Here is an 18,746-nt window from a genome sequence, read left to right on the forward strand (position 1 = left end):
GTTTATTAGTTGAGAAATGAAGAAAATAGGCAAGTGAGTAGCCATTTCGGCTCAAAATCAACTTGGCGGACCTTGCATATTGTAAAAAAAAAAAAAAAAAAAAAAAAAAAAAAAAATAAATAAATAAATATTTGGCGGTTTTATTTTAAGAGTGTCTAACGGTTTAACACTGACAAAAATTGAGAACTAAATAATTTACCTCCTTATTAATCAACTTCACCCATGCACGTGGCCAATCAACGAAGCTACCTACAGCTTGCCAAAGCGTTGTTATCTCAACCTCCTCTATCGGTACGGGTAGTGGGATGTCTTCGAACCCCACAACCACTGAATCGATCCCAACCGAGTAATGATGTGGCCCCGCCGTAGCACCCGTCGTCGGTTGGGCACTACCATACGCCACCAAACTCAACGCCGTACTATTTGCATGCCCCGGGGCTAGAAGTGCACACCGGGTGTCTTCCTACACAAGTATATATATAAAAAGAAGATAGTTAAATAGGACTTTTACAACAGCATAGATAATATAACGAAATTCATTAAGGTAGAGGGTTACAAATCACCTGTAACTCTGGAAATTCATGCGGTGTTTGATTTTCAAGCTCCCTCGAGTCCGCATGTGTAGGATTAGGAACCTGCAACAGTACATCAATCATTGCACCTCAAATCTCAATTAACTCAGTATTTTAAAACTTTTAATAACCCAATTGATTTTACCTCAGGTGGCACATCTTCACCACGTATCTCATCTCCTCCATGTCTATCACCTTCTCCTTGTCCTTTTGGTTCAAAACATGAGTCGACCGGGGTACTCGTGAGGAACGGCAAAGTCGGTAAGTTCATCAGCTTCGCCCAAGCATTCAATTCACCAACTAACTCGTTGCGTACTTGTTCCTTAATTGATGCCACCTTGGCATCCAACTCCCCCGGTGAGTTAACACTGGCTCGAGATCTACCCGATTTTGTGTATTCGGGACCTATCACCTTATTCCATCCAAGCAATGACCCTCCCGAACCTACTACTCGTCCTGGATGGTATGGCCTTCCCAAAGCCATGGTGAAAGGGTCATTCTCCACACTTGGTTCAAATTTGCCCTCCACCATCTCTTGAGTGTGCTCAAGCTATAGCATAAGGAAAATGAGGTCAGTAAAACAGTTAATGGTTTGTACAGTGATTTAGATGCAAAAGTGACTTAATTTCAACAATTCATAGGTAACTTACAAGCTTATCCGCCAGTTATTTGGCTTCCGGACCCTTGATGACCCATTTTCCGGTTTTCTTATCAAACTAATGGAGAGAACAAAAGAAATCACCGGCACGACTCACCAATGTAGTGATCGTGGAACTAGAGGGTTCCTTCGATGCCACTAGAAGCGCTTTAGGGTATAAACCCAAACCGACCCACTCAGGTCTCTTTTCACCAAAAGTCTTAGGACCCATACGATGGACGTATTCCTTCTTTTCTGCATTCGCTTGATTTTGCTCTCGAAGTTCCTACAAAACAAAAAATGTTAGTCTCATTACTACAAAAAGTGTCAAGCTATTATTCAATTGAGATCTGATTTACACAAACTTACAATGGCTTTCTTTTGACTCTTCATTCTAATGAACTCTTCCCAATCATCTTTTGACACGGTCGGCCATATTTGCCACGGGAGACGGTTATCCTCTTTGGCATTCTTCTTCTTTGTTTGCACCTTCTTCTTCTTGTAGATCCACCGATTAGTCAACTTGGTCTTAAAGCCTCTGAATCTTTCCCCTAATAAAGATTCAAACACCCTTCTCTTCTCGGGATCATTAGGAATAGAAAACAGCCTCTGCAAGCACAAATTTAAACCGATTATTAGTTTCTATTTAGTAACAACCATAAGGTTAAGGTATCTTAAATTGTCTAAATGTGCCAAAAACACACTTACCCTTGTATCATCCCAAAATGCTTGAATCAAACCCGGAGGTACTTGCCGCATTACAAGTGTAATGGGGATTTTCCGCGAACATAAGCCAACTTGATTAGCATATTGTCGACGAAATTTGGGCCCGGGTTGGCCTTTGTTGTCATACTCCAAGACCATGGGACCGTCCGGTTTCTTAAAGCTTCTCGTCGGACCCCTTGTTTTTCTTTCAGCCGGTGCCTTTTCCCCCCCTCCACCACCTGTGTTGTTTTCATCTTGTCCTTGGCCTTGACTTTCAGGAGTCGGTTCTCACCAACAATCTCACGTGCTGTATTTACAATGGCCGGTGCACGTTCAGCTGAAATTTCATAATCGTCAAGCCTACGCTCGAACTCATCTTGAGCCTGATCCTCTGGCTCACCCAAGTCATCCTCCTTATTCACATCATAAGGCACATCACTATCATCGGAGTCGTCATCCTCGTACTCGTCCTCATACTCATCATCGTCAATGTCCTCTACTAAAGGAGGATCATGATCGTCCGCCATGAGATATAAGCACCTGTCAAAGCAATCATAAAACAATATTAGTGTATAGTAAAGTATATGCATGATAGTTATTATGGTTATGAAGAAGCTATTTAAGCCATTTTCACCTACTTATTATGGTCCTATAACCTTGTATATGCATGATAATGAGTACAAAATGCCAATTTCAATCTACATATGGAAAATAGGTTGTTAGAATGAATAAATGTTAGTTCATACACAAAACAAAGGAGTTGGGTTAAATAGAAGCTATTTATGCCAGTTTCACCTACTTATGGTCCTATAACCTTGTATATGCATGATAATGAGTACACTTAGGCAATTTCAAACTACAAACATGTTAAATATATGGAATATAGGTTGTTAGAATGAATAAATGTTAGTTCATACACAAAACAAAAGAATTGGGTTAAGTAGAAGCTATTTAAGCCAATTTCACTTACTTATGGTCCTATAACCTTGTATATGCATGATAATGAGTACACTTAGGCAATTTCAAACTACAAATATATCATTTTCGCCTACTTATGCTCCTATATACATGATAACTAAACTATATTTGCAATGAAACCATTACTAACTTTAAATCAAAATACCTCATTCTGAAATTCCTTCGTTGTGGTCTGATCGCATATAACCTGCTTCGTTGTCTATGTCATTTAGTACAACAGGTCTAGGAACAGTGAAAGGTGCTGAATCATCAAACGCATCATATTCTTCCTCATCCTCAACATCTCCAATGCCTAGGATTCTTCTTTTGCCAGCTAGCACTATAGACCATTTTGAATCCATTGGGTCAGTTACGTAGAACACTTGCTTCGCTTGAGATGCAAGGATAAATGGTTCCGCACTATCATTCAAGTGGCCAAAATCTACAAGAGTAAAGTCCTCATGTTTGACGTTACGCCTGATATTATCAACCCACTTACACTTGAAAAGAGCAACCGTGAAGTCACAATAATCAAGCTCCCATATTTCTTGAATTCGACCATAGTATGACAACTCTGCATCGACAGGTGATTTATCCTTAGAACTTGCAAACTCCCTTGACGATGCCACAAGAGATACACCACTGTTTTGGGTGGAGGAAGATTTCAAATCACGAGCCTCGGTCCAAAAAGTGTACCCATTGATGTCATATCCCTCAAATGAACGGACATCATCCCTAGGACCGTACGCAAGCCACCGTACTGTATCGGTCACATTAGTATCATTCAATCCACTCATTACTCGATCACGAAACCAATCAACAAATTTCTTATTATGCAACTGCATAAGTGCCCTTTCACCTTTGGATGGAAATTCGGCACGCAAACTAGCCATGTGCTCGTCTAAATATGGGTGCACATCTGAAACATGGTGCAACACATAAAGGTGTGCTTGTAAGAACTGATCTCGGTCTGGTGACATTCGTTTCGACCCAATTGTGCCATGACCATCAAGTCTACCTTCATGTCGAGAAGTAGGAAGACCAATAGGTTGAGCAAGGGCTATGTAGTCCGCCGCAAAGTTACCTATCTCCTCACCCACTGTCCCTTGCATTATACTTCCTTCAGGGTGAGCTCGATTCCGTACTTTATCTTGTAATGTACCCATGTGTCTTTCAAAAGGGTAGCACCACCTCATGAACACTGGACCGCACAACTTAATCTCACGCACCAAATGAAGAACCAGATGAACCATTATGTCAAAAAATGAGGGTGGGAAATACATCTCAAATTTGCACAAAGTCACAACCACATCTGCTTGCAAAGCATCTAGTGTACAAGGATCAAGAAATTTGCTACAAATTGTATTGAAAAACGAACAAAGGCTTGTAATCGCTTCCCTCACGTGTTTCGGTAGAATACCACGGATTGCAATCGGTAGGAATACTTGCATCATAATGTGACAATCATGGGATTTCATACTTGTCAGCTTCAATTCTCCATTTAAGGTTACAAATATTTTCATGTTAGATGAGTACCCTGATGGAACCTTAATGCCGTACAAACATGCACAAAACATACGTTTCTCTACCCTTGACAATGTATAGCAAGCCGGGGGTAAATAATTTTTTTCATCCTTCCCTTTACCCTTAACTTTCTTCTTTGACGCATCTTTGGCCTTTCCCTTTCCCTTGCTCTTCTCCTTCCCTTTTTTCTAAACATTTACATCATCTATTCTCGGCTCCTTCCCCTTTCTAACCTTTTCTTGAGGCCACAATTCTGGACGAATCCCCATCTCTTTCAAATCTAACCGTGCACCCTTTCCGTCCTTTGTTTTGCCTGGGATATTCATAAGCGTCCCCAAAAGAGCATTACACACATTCTTCTCTATATGCATCACATCAAGACAATGCCTAACGTCATGTTCTCTCCAGTATGGCAGCTTCCAAAAGATTGATTCTTTCTTAAACAGAGCAGCTGAGACCACATTTTTTTCTAATTTTCCAAACACCGTTCGTATCCCTTTCACTCGAGCACTAATCTCAGCACCAGTCAATGGTCTAGGCGCAGTATCCTTTTCCACGGTTCCATCGAAAGACTTTTTCTGCCTACGGTACGGGTGATCACGCCTAAGGAACCTTCGAGTCCGTAGGTAGACATCTTTGTGAGAATGAGTCAGGTATACGCTTGATGTGTCATCAATACATATGGGGCATGCTTTTTTCCCTTTGACCTTGTACCCACACAAGTTGCCATATGCAGGGAAGTCATTCACGGTCCACATAAGGGCTGCACGCAATGTGAACATCTCGTTCTGATGAGCATCGAAAACGGAAACCCCTTCGTCCCACATCTTTCTCAAGTCGTCAATAAGCGGCGCAAGGTAAACATCTATGTCGTTTCCAGGTTGCTTAGGACCAGTTATTAGCAATGAAAGCATTACATACTTACGTTTCATGCACAGCCAAGGAGGCAAATTATAAATCACTAAAAGTACCGGCCATGTGCTGTGTTGGGTACTAAGAGTGCCAAATGGATTCATCCCGTCCGTGCACAACCCAAGCCTTAAATTTCTGACTTCATTACCAAATTCCTCAAACTTCAAATCAATGTTCTTCCACTGTGGAGAGTCAGCTGGATGCTTCAGCATTTTGTTTTTCTTTCTTCCCTCTGCATGCCACCTCAAGTTTTTAGCGTCTTTTGGTATTGAGAACAGATGCTTAAACCTTGGAATAATGGGAAGATACCACAACACCTTAGCAGGAGGTCCCTCCGTGCTAGGATTGCAACTCATGCGCTTGTACTGCGACCGCTTGCATCGTGGACACTCCTGCAGTTTTTCATACTCATTTCGATACAAAATACAGTCATTAGGACATGCATGTATCTTCTTATACTCCAAACCAAAGGGACACATGAGCTTCTTTGCGTAATAATAAGACTTAGGAATTTCATTCCCATCAGGCAACATATCACTTAATGCGGTCAACAAAGAAGTAAAACTGATGTCCGTCCACCCATGCTTCGACTTAATATTGAAAAGTGTTAGCACGACCGATAGTTTGGAGTATTTTTTGCACCCGGGATACAAAGGCTTTTTGGAAGCCTCCGATAATAATTCAAACACTTCACCTTCAACACCATGCAACATCTCATCCACTTGTTCATCCTCGACCTCATCCGCCTGATCTTCATCGGCTCTATCCTCACCATTATCAACAATATACTCATCATTCTCGTATTCCTCGTCCACATGAATCTCATTGCTTCTAACACGCACATCATTCCGATCAAGATCCCTACTGTACTCTCCACTTTCTCCGTGTCAAATCCACACATGGTATAATTGCCTAAACCCACGACATAATACATGATCTCTAATGATTTCAACACTATCGACCACATTCACATTATTACAATCAACACAAGGACAATAAAGGCCTTTGCCTCCCAGTGTGCGTTGATAAGCTAAAGCCCTCTCGCAAAACTCTTGAACCCCATTCCAAAATTCCAATGTATCGCGTCTACCATACATCCAACCACGATCCTTCTCCATTTAGTAAATTGTCTCTAAACATATATAGCACCATATAATTATAATGTGTAAGTGCTACATATTTTATGTAAATCAAATTCAAGTACAAAACGTGAATATACCATTCATATAGTGAAAAAATGCATGTTTCCAAAGGGTCCTTATCACTCCAACCTAACCCATCCTTGAATGTCTACTCTCACTAGTGAATGTATGTCAACTTTCCAATTCTAAGGAAAATCCGGCAGCATTTCCCCCTAGTTCTCCAAGTACACGATGTAGATAATTAATTACCCACATATGTACCCAGAGAACATAGTGAGGAAATGGTAAGCCAAGATGTTCCTTAAAATCGAAAAGAAAACATACATTCACCACCTAAGTGAGAGTACACATTCAAGAACAGTCCCAACCGGGGACTATTCAAGACTTTCTCCTAATGAGAAAGCCTTGAACGGGTATCTAGGCATATGATGATGCAATTCAAGTATTCTATATATTGTTGTATTTATTTGCAATTAAACAATACACAAGTTGCAATTTCATGAATAAACTTTTATTAAATGGATAAATAGAAAGAAATATAGCTAAGTAAAGTTTATAAGTCATACCAATATAGCAACTACCCACTTGAGCTCAATATGTAGTCCTCAAGCTAATTAAACTCGTGCTTCAATTCACAAATCTGTTAAAAAAAACACATCATTCATTGAACTAACAATTGCTAAACTAACATGTCAATTCACTAATTTATTTATAAGCTAAAACACATCATTCATTGAACTAACAATTGCTAAACTAACAAGGTTACTAATCTCTAATTTTTTCAAAATTACCCATCAAAACAACTTAAAAGTAACCATTCACCCATTCCAAAATTCATCTACTTTAGTAACAAGCAAGGTTACTAATCTCAAATTAATTCAAATATACCCATCAAAACAACTTAATATTAACCATTTAAACATTCCAAAATTCAACTTATTTAATAACAAAGTTAACTAATCTCTAACTTATTCAAAATAATCCATCAAAACAACTTCAAATTAACCATTAAAAGTAAAATACCAAATTTCACCTATTTAATTAAGTACCAAGGTTAATATATTTTCTATAATTATTTCAAAAGTATCCACCAAAACACATTAAATTAACCATTAAAACATAATAAAATCCAACTAATTGAGTAACAAGGTTACTAATCTCTAATATTTTCACAATTTCCCAATTATATTCAAACCTAAAATTGAGAAAAATTATATTCAAACCTAAATTTTAATTTACTAACAATGGTTCAAAATGCAAAACAAATTAATATATATAATTATATAATTGGAAAATAATGTAAAAAAAACAAATTAAAAATAAACCTTGAGACAATTAGGGCAGCAGCTAGGAGGAGACTCGGTGGTGACCCTCAGGCCGGTGGCGCGGCTCGGTGGTGGAGGAGCCTCAGGGGGGTGGCGCAGCTAGGTGGTGGAGGAGAAAATTAGGGCAGCAGCTAGCTGGCACTCACGGCAAATGGAGGAGGACACTCAGGCTGGTGGCGTGGCTCGGTGGTGGAGGAGCCTCAGGGGGGTGGCGCGGCTAGGTGGTGGAGCAACCTCAGGGCGGTGGAAGGATTTTTCGAACTATGTAGGTGGTTTTCGAAAGAGAAAGAAAGGGAAAACAGAGAGAGGAAGGATTGAAGGCGGCCGGTTTTCGAAACCCCTGGTGGCCGCCGGTGAAGGTGACGGTTGTGGTGGAGGGAGAGAGAGGAAGGATTGAAGGCGGCCGGTTTTCAAAACCCAGCTCTAATGAAACATTAAGGAATGAAAGATAAAGAGAGGAAGGAGAAGAGAAGTAAGCCGCGAATTTTTTTTTTTTGAATTGGGTCCGGTTCAATTGGCACCGGTTCAAACCGGTGCCTTTTTTAATTTTAGGCACCGGTTCAGGCCAAACCGGTGCCTTTTCTCTTCTTCTAAAATCCCGCCCATTTCTGGACCGGTTTTGGCCACCGGTTTGGCCTGAACCGGTGCCATATAGGGGGTGCCTATTACTATTTTTCTACTAGTGACGTTTTTTGAGGAATTTTAGAGGTTATTGGGGCCGGTGGCGAAAAGTGTTGAGACCCTAGGGGATACATGTTAGGGTCATATAATGCCATTTGGAACCATATATGACCATTAAATGATGTCATAAATGTCCGTGGTAGGCTTTAGTTAACAAAATCGGTGCAAGTTGCAAATTGGTAAATTAACTTTTTTAATGCAAATTGGATGGTTCTACCCACCTAATTGGACTACTGGAGGGTATTAGGGCCATGGTAAACATCTCGACAATTTTTATTTTCGGGCAAAAAAAGGTTAAAAAATTCCAAAATTGAAGGCTATTATCCACGTTTTTTGAGGAATTTTTGAAGTTCTTGAGGCCGGTGGCGAAAAGTGTTGAGACCCTAGGGGATACATGTTAGGGTCATATAATGCCGTTTGGAACCATATATGACCATTAAATGATGTCATAAATGTCCGTGGTAGGCTTCAGTTCACAAAATCGGTGCAAGTTGCGAATTGGTAAACTATCTATTTTAAGGCAAATTTGATGGTTTCACCCACCTAATTGAACTCCCGAAGGGTATTAAAGACCATGGTAAATATCTCGGCAATTTTTATTTCCGGGCAAAAAAAGGTCAAAAAATTCCAAAATTGAATTGAAGGCTATTATCCACGCTTTTTGAGGAATTTTAGAGGTTATTGGGGCCGGTGGTGTAAAGTGCTGAGACCCTAGGGGATACATGTTAAGGTCAAATAATGTCGTTTGGAACCATATATGACCATTAAATGATGTCATAAATGTCCGTGGTAGGCTTCAGTTCACAAAATCGGTACAAGTTGCGAATTGGTAAATTAACTGTTTTAAGGCAAATTGGATGGTTCCACCCACCTAATTAAACTCCCAGAGGGTATTAGGGACCATAGTAAACATCTCGACAATTTTTATTTCCGGGCAAAAAAAGGTTAAAAAATTCCAAAATTGAAGGCTATTATCCACGCTTTTTGAGGAATTTTTGAAGTTCTTGGGGCCGGTGGTGAACAGTGTTGAGACCCTAGGGGATACATGTTAGGGTCATATAATGTCGTTTGGAACCATATATGACCATTAAATGATGTCATTAATGTCCGTGGTAGGCTTCAGTTCACAAAATCGGTGCAAGTTGCGAATTGGTAAATTAACTGTTTTAATGCAAATTGGATGGTTCTACCCACCTAATTGGACTCCCGGAGGGTATTAGGGACCATGGTAAACATCTTGGCAATTTTTATTTTCGGGCAAAAAAGGTTAAAAAATTCCAAAATTGAAGGCTATTAATTCGCAACTTGCACCGATTTTGTGAACTCAAGCCTACCACGGACATTTATGACATCATTTAATGGTTATATATTGTTCCTAACGGCATTATATGACCCTAAGATGTATCCCCTAGGGTCTCAACACTTTTTGACACCTGGCCCCATAACTTCAAAAATTCCTTAAAAAGCGTGGATAGCTTCAATTTTGGAAATTTTTGACATTTTTTCGCCCGAAAATAAAAATTACCGAGATGTTTATAATGGTCTCTAATACTCTCCGGGAGTCCAATTGGGTTGGTGGAACCATCCAATTTGCCTTAAAACGATCAATTTACACGTTTTCGTACACTCCTCCTATATTGGCCATAAGCTTTCACGGGGCTTGTACGTAGTCGAATAATGGTCATATATGGGTCGAAACAATATTATATGTCCCCGGGATGCATCCGTAATTTTCCATGAAATTCCCACACCAGGTCCCGACACATCCTAAATTGTTTCGATTTCGTGTTTTATAGCCTTCATATTTGGCTTCCGTACATCATTTTTTCACTCGGCGAGATTATGCATCTAAGTGTGTAGTCGTATGTGTGTGTGTGTGTGTATGAATGTATGTATGTATGTATGTATGTATGTATGTATGTATGTATGTATGTATGTATGTATGTATGTATGTATGTATGTATGTATGAATGTATGTATGTATGTATGTATGTGTTATTTATGTATTTATGTATGTAGTAAGGTTGGAAGAATTTGGATTTTTTTCTTTCTCATTTTTGTTATTGATGTAAGTCATGCAAATTATAGAAAAAGGAAAATAAAAAGAAAAGTATGGAGGGTTGTTCATATTGCCAACCCAGAAGTTCTTTAATCTTCGATATAGGGATTGCTTCCAATAGTTGGTTGGTACACATAGATCAATTGTTCTTAGGGTTCTTCTGTCAGTACACTTTCTCTCTCTTCATCTAGAGCGTGAGAGATCGATTGGCAGATCTTTCAAGAATCCATTTTGGAGGGACTTTGTTGTTCTCTTTTGCTCGAAAATTGATAGAACTTGTATCACTGCGGAAGACTGCAAAGAAAGAGCTAGATTTTTCGAGGATAAATTCTATGACTATAAGGTTAAGATCTATGTGAAAATGCTTATGTCCATTTCAATTGTGAATGATGAGTGTACATCTACGCTTATTTATATGAATCACTTAAAATTTTCCATTTTATCTCCTTCTATTCTGTTCATGTATATGTGAAATGGTATGTGATGAGGATTAGTTTGAGTAGACATGCTTGCTGCCCAGTTTCCGGGCACAATCGAGTGGTCTAATACTCTAATTCAAGTTGTAGTTATGTTATTTTAGTTTAGAACGATTATTTGCGAAGTAATTTAGTTATAAGCGTAGTTTGGAGTCCATGAGTGTAAGCTTAAGTAGGTCAGAATAAGTGTCAAAGTAGTCTAATTCACCTGCAGTTTATGCGTGTGATAAAGTTGTATTTCCTAGTTTAATTTGGGTTAGGAGTCAGATGTTAAATCTGCAAACTAGGTCTCCTAGTTAGTTTAGGATATTATTGCTTCCACTATTGTACTATATATATTCATGCTTAAATTAATAGGAGAAGCAGAGGGTTTTTTCATATTTGGCTTAAAAATGTGAGTTCTAGGTCCTCTATTCTTCTAGCAGATAACTCATCACGAACAATTATGACAACATATAATGATCATATATTGTTCCAAACGGCATTATATGACACCGAGATGTATCCCCTAAAATATCAAGACTTTTCTACACTGGCCCCGAAACCTCCAAAATTTTTCAAAAAACGTGGATATTAGCCTTCAATTTTGGAATTTTTTGACTTTTTTCCACAAGGAAATAAAAATTGTCGAAATGTTTATCATGGTCCCTAATACCCTCCGGGTGTCCAATTGGGTGGGTGGAATCATCCAATTTTCCTTTAAACGGCCAATCTACCAGTTTAAAACTTTCGTTGATTTCATTAATTCAAGTCTACCACACACATTTATGAAAACATATAATGATCATATATGGTTTCAAACGGCATTATATGACCCCGAGATATATCCCATATAATCTAAAGGATTTTCAACACCGGGCCCCAAAACCTTCAAAGTTTCTGAAAAAGTGTGGATATTAGCCTTCAAATTTGGAATTTTTTGACATTTTTTCGTCCGGAAACAAAAAATTTCAAAATGTTAACCATGGTCCCTAATAACCTCCGAGAGTCTAATTGGAATGGTCGAATCATCCAATTTACATTTAAAATGGTCAATTTACCGGTTTACAACTTGCACGGATTTCATTCACTCAAGCATACTATGCACATTTATGACAACATATAATGATCATAAATGGTTCCAAATGGAATTATATGACCTCGAGATGTATCTCCTGGAATTTAAAGACTTTTCGACGCAGGGCCCCGAAACCTCCAAATTTTCTCAAAAAACGTGGATATTAGTCTTCAATCTTGGAATTTTTTGACTTTTTTCGCCCAGAAATAAAAATTGCCGAAATTTTTACCATGATCCCTAATATCCTCCGGGAGTCCAATTGGGGTGGTGGAACCATCCAATTTGCCTTTAAATGGCCAATTTACCGATTTATCACTTGCACGGATTTTTTAAGTCAAGCATACTACGAACAATTATGACAACATATAATGATCATATATGGTTTCAAACGGCATTATATGACCCCGAGATATATCCCATATAATCTAAAGGCTTTTTCAATGCAAGGCCCCGAAACCTCCAAAATTTCTCAAAAAGCATGGATACTAGCCTTCAAATTTGGATTTTTTTTTTACTTTTTTCGCCCGAAAACAAAAATTTTTGAAATGTTTACCATGGTCGCTAATAACCTCCGGGAGTCTAATTGGCTTGATGGAACCATCCAATTTGCATTTAAAATGGCCAATTTACCGGTTTACAACTTGCAAGTATTTCATTCACTCAAGCATACTACGAACATTTATGACAACATATAATGATCACAAATGGTTCCAAATGGAATTATATGACCCCGAGATGTATATCGTAGAATTTAAAGACTTTTTGACACCGAGCCCCGACACCTCCAAATTTTCTCAAAAAAGGTGGATATTAGTTTTCAATTTTGGAATTTTTTGACTTTTTTGACCGAAAATAAAAATTGCCGAAATTTTTACCATGGTCCCTAATACCCTCCGGGAGTCCAATTGGGGTGGTGGAACCATCCAATTTGTCTTTAAATGGCCAATTTACCGATTTATCACTTGCACGGATTTTTTAACTAAAGCATACTACGAACAATTATGACAACATATAATGATCATATATTGTTCCAAATGGCATTATATGTCCCCGAGTTGTATCCCTTACAATATCAAGACTTTTCTACACTGTCCCCGAAACCTTCAAAAATTTTCAAAAAACGTGGATATAAGCCTTCAATTTTGGAATTTTTTGACTTTTTTCCGCAAGGAAATCAAAATTGCCAAAATTTTTACCATGGTCTTTAATACCCTCCGGGAGTCCAATTCGGTGGGTGGAACCATCCAATTTGCATTTAAACGACCAATTTACCGGTTTACAACTTGCACCGATTTCATTAATTCAAGCCTACCACGAACATTTATGACAACAAATAAATTATCATATATGGTTCCAAACGTCATTATATGACCCCGAGATGTATCCCATAGATTTTTAAGACTTTTCTACACCGGGCACCGAAACCTCCAAAATTTCTCAAAAAGCGTGGATATTAGCCTTCAATTTTGGAATTTTTTTTGCCCGAAAATAAAATTTGGCAAAATGTTTACTATGGTCCTTAATACCCTACGAGAGTCCAATTGGGTGTGTGGAACCATCCAATTTGTTGTTAAACGCCCAATTACCGGTTTACAACTTGCACCGATTTATCGGTTTACAATGGCCAATTTAATTAACTTGCACCGAACCCGACTTGAAACGAAATTTACCCTAACTTGTTTTAACCCGCCAAAACCTGAATTTAACCCGACTTGTAGTAACCTGATCTGAATTCAACCCGACCCGTTCCTAACCCAAACTGTTAAAATCCATACCTGAAATTAACCCGACTTGTTATTGACCTGACCTGATTTTTACCAGACCTATTACTTACCCGACCCAAAAATTCAACTTGATTTGTTACTAACCCGACACGAATGACTTGTTATTGACCCGACCTAAATTCAATCCAAATTGTTCCTTACCCGATTTCAAATCACCTTAAATGCAATTTAGACCACCTTGTTATTGTTTATTAAAGCATTTTGTCCAGGGGGACCAAGTCGGTCCAAGCCAGCAAAAGAAAGGAGCATCATCCTCAAATTTAAGATTTACATATAATATATATTTGTTGTAGGGTCAAAGGAGATAATTATCTTCCTAAGTTATAGACTATAGTTCCCTACTCTGTAGTATATTGTCATATATTATAGTCAAATGAAATAATTAGCTTGATAAAAATGATAATTATCTATTTATAGTTAGTTGAACCCGAATGACCTGACTTGGAAATGACCCGACCTGATTGTAACCAGCAAATTATTACCTTGAACATAATCCGACTTGAATCCGAGAATGACCCGACTTGGAAATGACCCAAACTGATTATAACCCGAAAATTATTGACTTGAACCGAACCTGACTTAAACCCGAGAATGACCCGACCTGATTATAATTTGCAAATTATTGACTTGAACCAAACCCAACTCAAACTCGAGAATGACCCGACTTGATTCTAACCCGCAAATTATTGACTTGAACCGAACCCGACTCGAACCTGAGAATTACCCTAACCCGTTTTAACCCGTGAAAACCCGAATTAAACCCGACCTATTGTTCACGCGACCCGAATGTAACCCGACCTGTTATTAACCCGACCCAAACCCGATAAGAAGTATGACTCGACGTGATCTGACTCAAGCATGACCCAATCCAAACCCGACCCACATAGTTTATGGAATTAATCCGAATTGACCCGACCCAGTCTTACCCGACCCAAAACCGACTCGTTACCCGGATTGACAGCTCTATACCAGACTATAATATTGCAATTATTTAAGGCAAGAGAGTATAATTAAGTCAAAAGAAAGGCGATAGTACTTTATAAAACGGAGAAATCTAACCAACAGAGTAGCAAAAGGCGAAAAGGTACCAATATTATGTACTATTGTCGTAAGTTGTAAGCAAGCAGAAAGAAAGGCCAACATGCGACAATCGTAAATCCTGAAAGTGGGAAAGTCGAACCTCATAATGTACTTTAATTTATTTTAAGTTATGTTGTGTTATTGAGTTTTAATTACGAGTAGGACGCAAGTATACACTAGAAAAGCAAGGTCAACGGGGAGCTTTATTTCTTCTAATTAACTTTAAATAACATGCCTTAGCCTTGCCTTTTTGCATGGTTTATTGATATCGATCAGAATATTATTTATTAAGAAAGGCCTTCCTTAATTATTTAATAAATATAAATAAATTGTTAGGAAAACGAAAGTATAGTACTAGAACATTATTATGAATTGAAGTTGCTAGATTTTATAGAGCTAGGGAAAGCGCGGATTAATTAAAACAAAGTGGTGACGAGTAGTAGTAATAACTCTGATAAATTGTTCTAGTTAGTCATCATGATTATAAATGGCCAAATGGGTACAGCTTGGGAGCTGCTTCTTTTAATTGTTGGGCTCATTAAAACAAACATGTGCTCTCCCTCGTAATTAAACTACATCGCATCATCTATTTTATGTAAGTGTATCACTCGTAATTTCTTATGTCATGCAAATATGGAAATTGAACAGAGTGTTAAGTACTCCCTCCGTCCCTAAATTACATTCCTCTTTCTCTCTATTGTGTTATTGAGGAATGTAATTTAGGAATAAATATTAGAAAGAGGAATGTAATTTAGGGACGGAGGGAGTAGTACGCAAAATACTCTTTTTTTTTTTTCTTTTTTTTGAATTAAATCGAATTAAAATGAAAGAAAAAGTAAAACATAGAATATGACTAATAATAATCTTGGTTGGAGCTTGAAAGCAGCTATATATGTTGAAAGTGCTAATATATGTTGAAAGTGCTAATGAAAGGCTAAGTGGGTAGTAATATTTAATAAGGATAATTAAAAAGGGAAGGGTGGGTACAAATTGCAGCTGTAAGAGAGAGAAGATTGAAAATTGAAGAAGGGGTCACAAAGTAAATGATGATATTAATGTTATGATAGTATGAATTTAAGATGCAATGCTATAAATTAAAGCAGGGGAATGGCAGAGCTATTAACATCCATTCAATAGTACTCCATGTCTACTAGTAAATTCAATTAATTGCTAATTAAATGGTTGAAAGGAACTATATGGAGCAATCTTTTTAATTTTTTCTTCAATTCAATTGCCTGACCTGTTACCAACCTCGCTATTTCTAAGCAAAACCTTCTTTTTTTTTTTTTTTTTTCATCGGTACCAAACTTTCTTTATTTCTTTGTCTATTCTTTACAGGGTTATATAAATTTATAGGACAATAGTGCAAAATTTATTCAAACAACACATATCTTTAATACGAGTACTATTTAGATCTATAATCTTACCAACAATTTTAGTTTCATGAATGATATGTTAACCTTTCACATTTGGAGTTTTGTGGATGAGGTCGTCTATTAGTTATCGAACTCAAAATCTCTCAAAACATTCCCTCATCAATTACATGGTGTTTGAGAACTTTACCACTGAGAAAATCCAAGAAAAAGTAGCGAAAAATGTGATAAGTTTCTAATAGAAGTATCATAAAACAAATGCTAATATAACCCAAGTATTTCTCGAGAATAATGGATTTCTTAATAAGGTACTCAAAAAGTTAAAAGTAAAGAACTTAAATTTTTTTTGAAGAACTTTAATTACATGATTGTTAGGAATATAGGAAAATATATTATTGTGATATATTTTCCATATATATCTTATGATATTATATTTAGGATAATAATATATCTTAGTGATATTCTAAGATAGATTTATGGAAGTTTATATGATAGAGTTTATATTGTGTAGGTTATCTTATGTAGGCTATAAATATTAGCCAAGATCATCAATACAATTCAAGCTATTCTCTCTCATAAATAATTTATCATGGTATCAAGAGCAGGTTAAATCTTGGGACCGTTCACACAAATACCCCCCCTGCCGGTGGGTTAGAATATTAAACCCACCGGTAGGATTCATAAATTTGCTTCCGCTATGCAATAGTATTGCTCTTTGAAATTTCTATTTTTTTATTTAATCTTTTTTTTTTTGGAATAACCATGTGATACGTGGGTTATTATTGGTGTATGTGATCAATATGAATGGTCATATGTGATTTGGTTAGGTTGTAGTGTTTGAGTGTGCTTCCTCCATTATTGCATCTCCAAGGAGATGAAGAAAAGCCACGTTTGGCGTATTATTTATTATTTAAAAAAAAAAAATTGCAAAAGACCACGGACACCAGCGAAGGGCCTGGCAAAGAAGATTACGGACACCAGCAAAGGGCCGTGGCAAAGAAGATTACGGACACCAGCAAAGGGCCGTGACAAAAGACCACGGACACCAGCAAAGGGTCGTGACAAAAGACCATGGACACCAGCAAAGGGCCGTGGTAGCAAAAGTTCGTTTTTTTTTTAAATAAAAAAAAAATTGAAGGTGACATCAATAGAGAGGTGCAACTTGATCGACTTCAACAAAGTGCGAATTTCCAATCATAACGTTCGTGTTACTGCCGTTACGATTGCGGGAGGGTGTTAGGAATATAGGAAAATATATTATTGTGATATATTTTCCATATATATCTTATGATATTATATTTAGGATAATAATATATCTTAGTGATATTCAAAGATAGATTTATGGAAGTTTATATGATAGAGTTTATATTGTGTAGGTTATCTTATGTAGGCTATAAATATTAGCCAAGATCATCAATACAATTCAAGCTATTCTCTCTCATAAATAATTTATCAATGATACATATAATCGTTGATATTTCCAACTATGCATTAAACCAAATATGAACTTTAATTACATTATACATATATATATACCGGTGAAGAGTGACAATTTATATTTAATACGAGTAATAATTTGTATAAATCACAGATTGTCAACGACCTTCCATAAAATCCGTCCAAAAAAAAACCTTGTGGGTTTCAACATTTATTATAAGTAAGACTAAGGCCCCGTTCTCTTCACCTTAATTTTGCTGAACTGAAATTATTTTTACTGAACTGAAATTATTTTTGCTGAACTTAAATTATTTTTACTGAACTGAAATTATTTTTGCTGAACTAAAATTATTTTTACTGATTTTCTATTATAATTCTTCTTTAAGAAAATTGAATTTTACTGAACTGAATTGAATTTATTTTTACTGAACTGAAATTAATTTTACTGAACTGAAATTAATTTTACTTAATATTATTTTTTTAAGATGAAAAGAACAGGGCCTAAATATTAAATGGCTCAATTTGTTTAATATCTAAGACTCAATAAATCTAATTGGATTCAGAATGTTTTGCTCCGTATATATACTACAATACTCCCTCCATTCCTTAATTTATTACTCACATAATAAGGATTAAGGAGAAAAAGACTTTTAATTTAGTGACAGAGAGAGTAGTAATTACTAACACTCAATATACTAGTAAAATATCCCACATATCCTTCCCTTTTAACCTCTTTCAAAACCCTAGCTACTTTATAATTGAAAGTGCTCCAGATCGGGAGTAGTTCAATTTTTTACCCCTTAACCTATTCATCATCTAACTATATTACTATATATCTTATCAATGTTATTTTTTTTTACACATTTTTTATTCCTATTTAAGAGTTTTTGGGTTGAACGGTTGAATGTTTAGATCATCTAGTTGAAAGTGATCAAATCCCTATTTCCTATAGAGTAGTTTTAGGGTTTGTTCACATTTACTAAACTGAGTTGAACTAAACTGAACTTAACTGAACTGATTGGAGC

This window comes from Chenopodium album, chromosome 3, assembly GCF_948465745.1.
Source record: "Chenopodium album chromosome 3, dcCheAlbu1.1, whole genome shotgun sequence".
NCBI lineage: Eukaryota > Viridiplantae > Streptophyta > Magnoliopsida > Caryophyllales > Amaranthaceae > Chenopodium > Chenopodium album.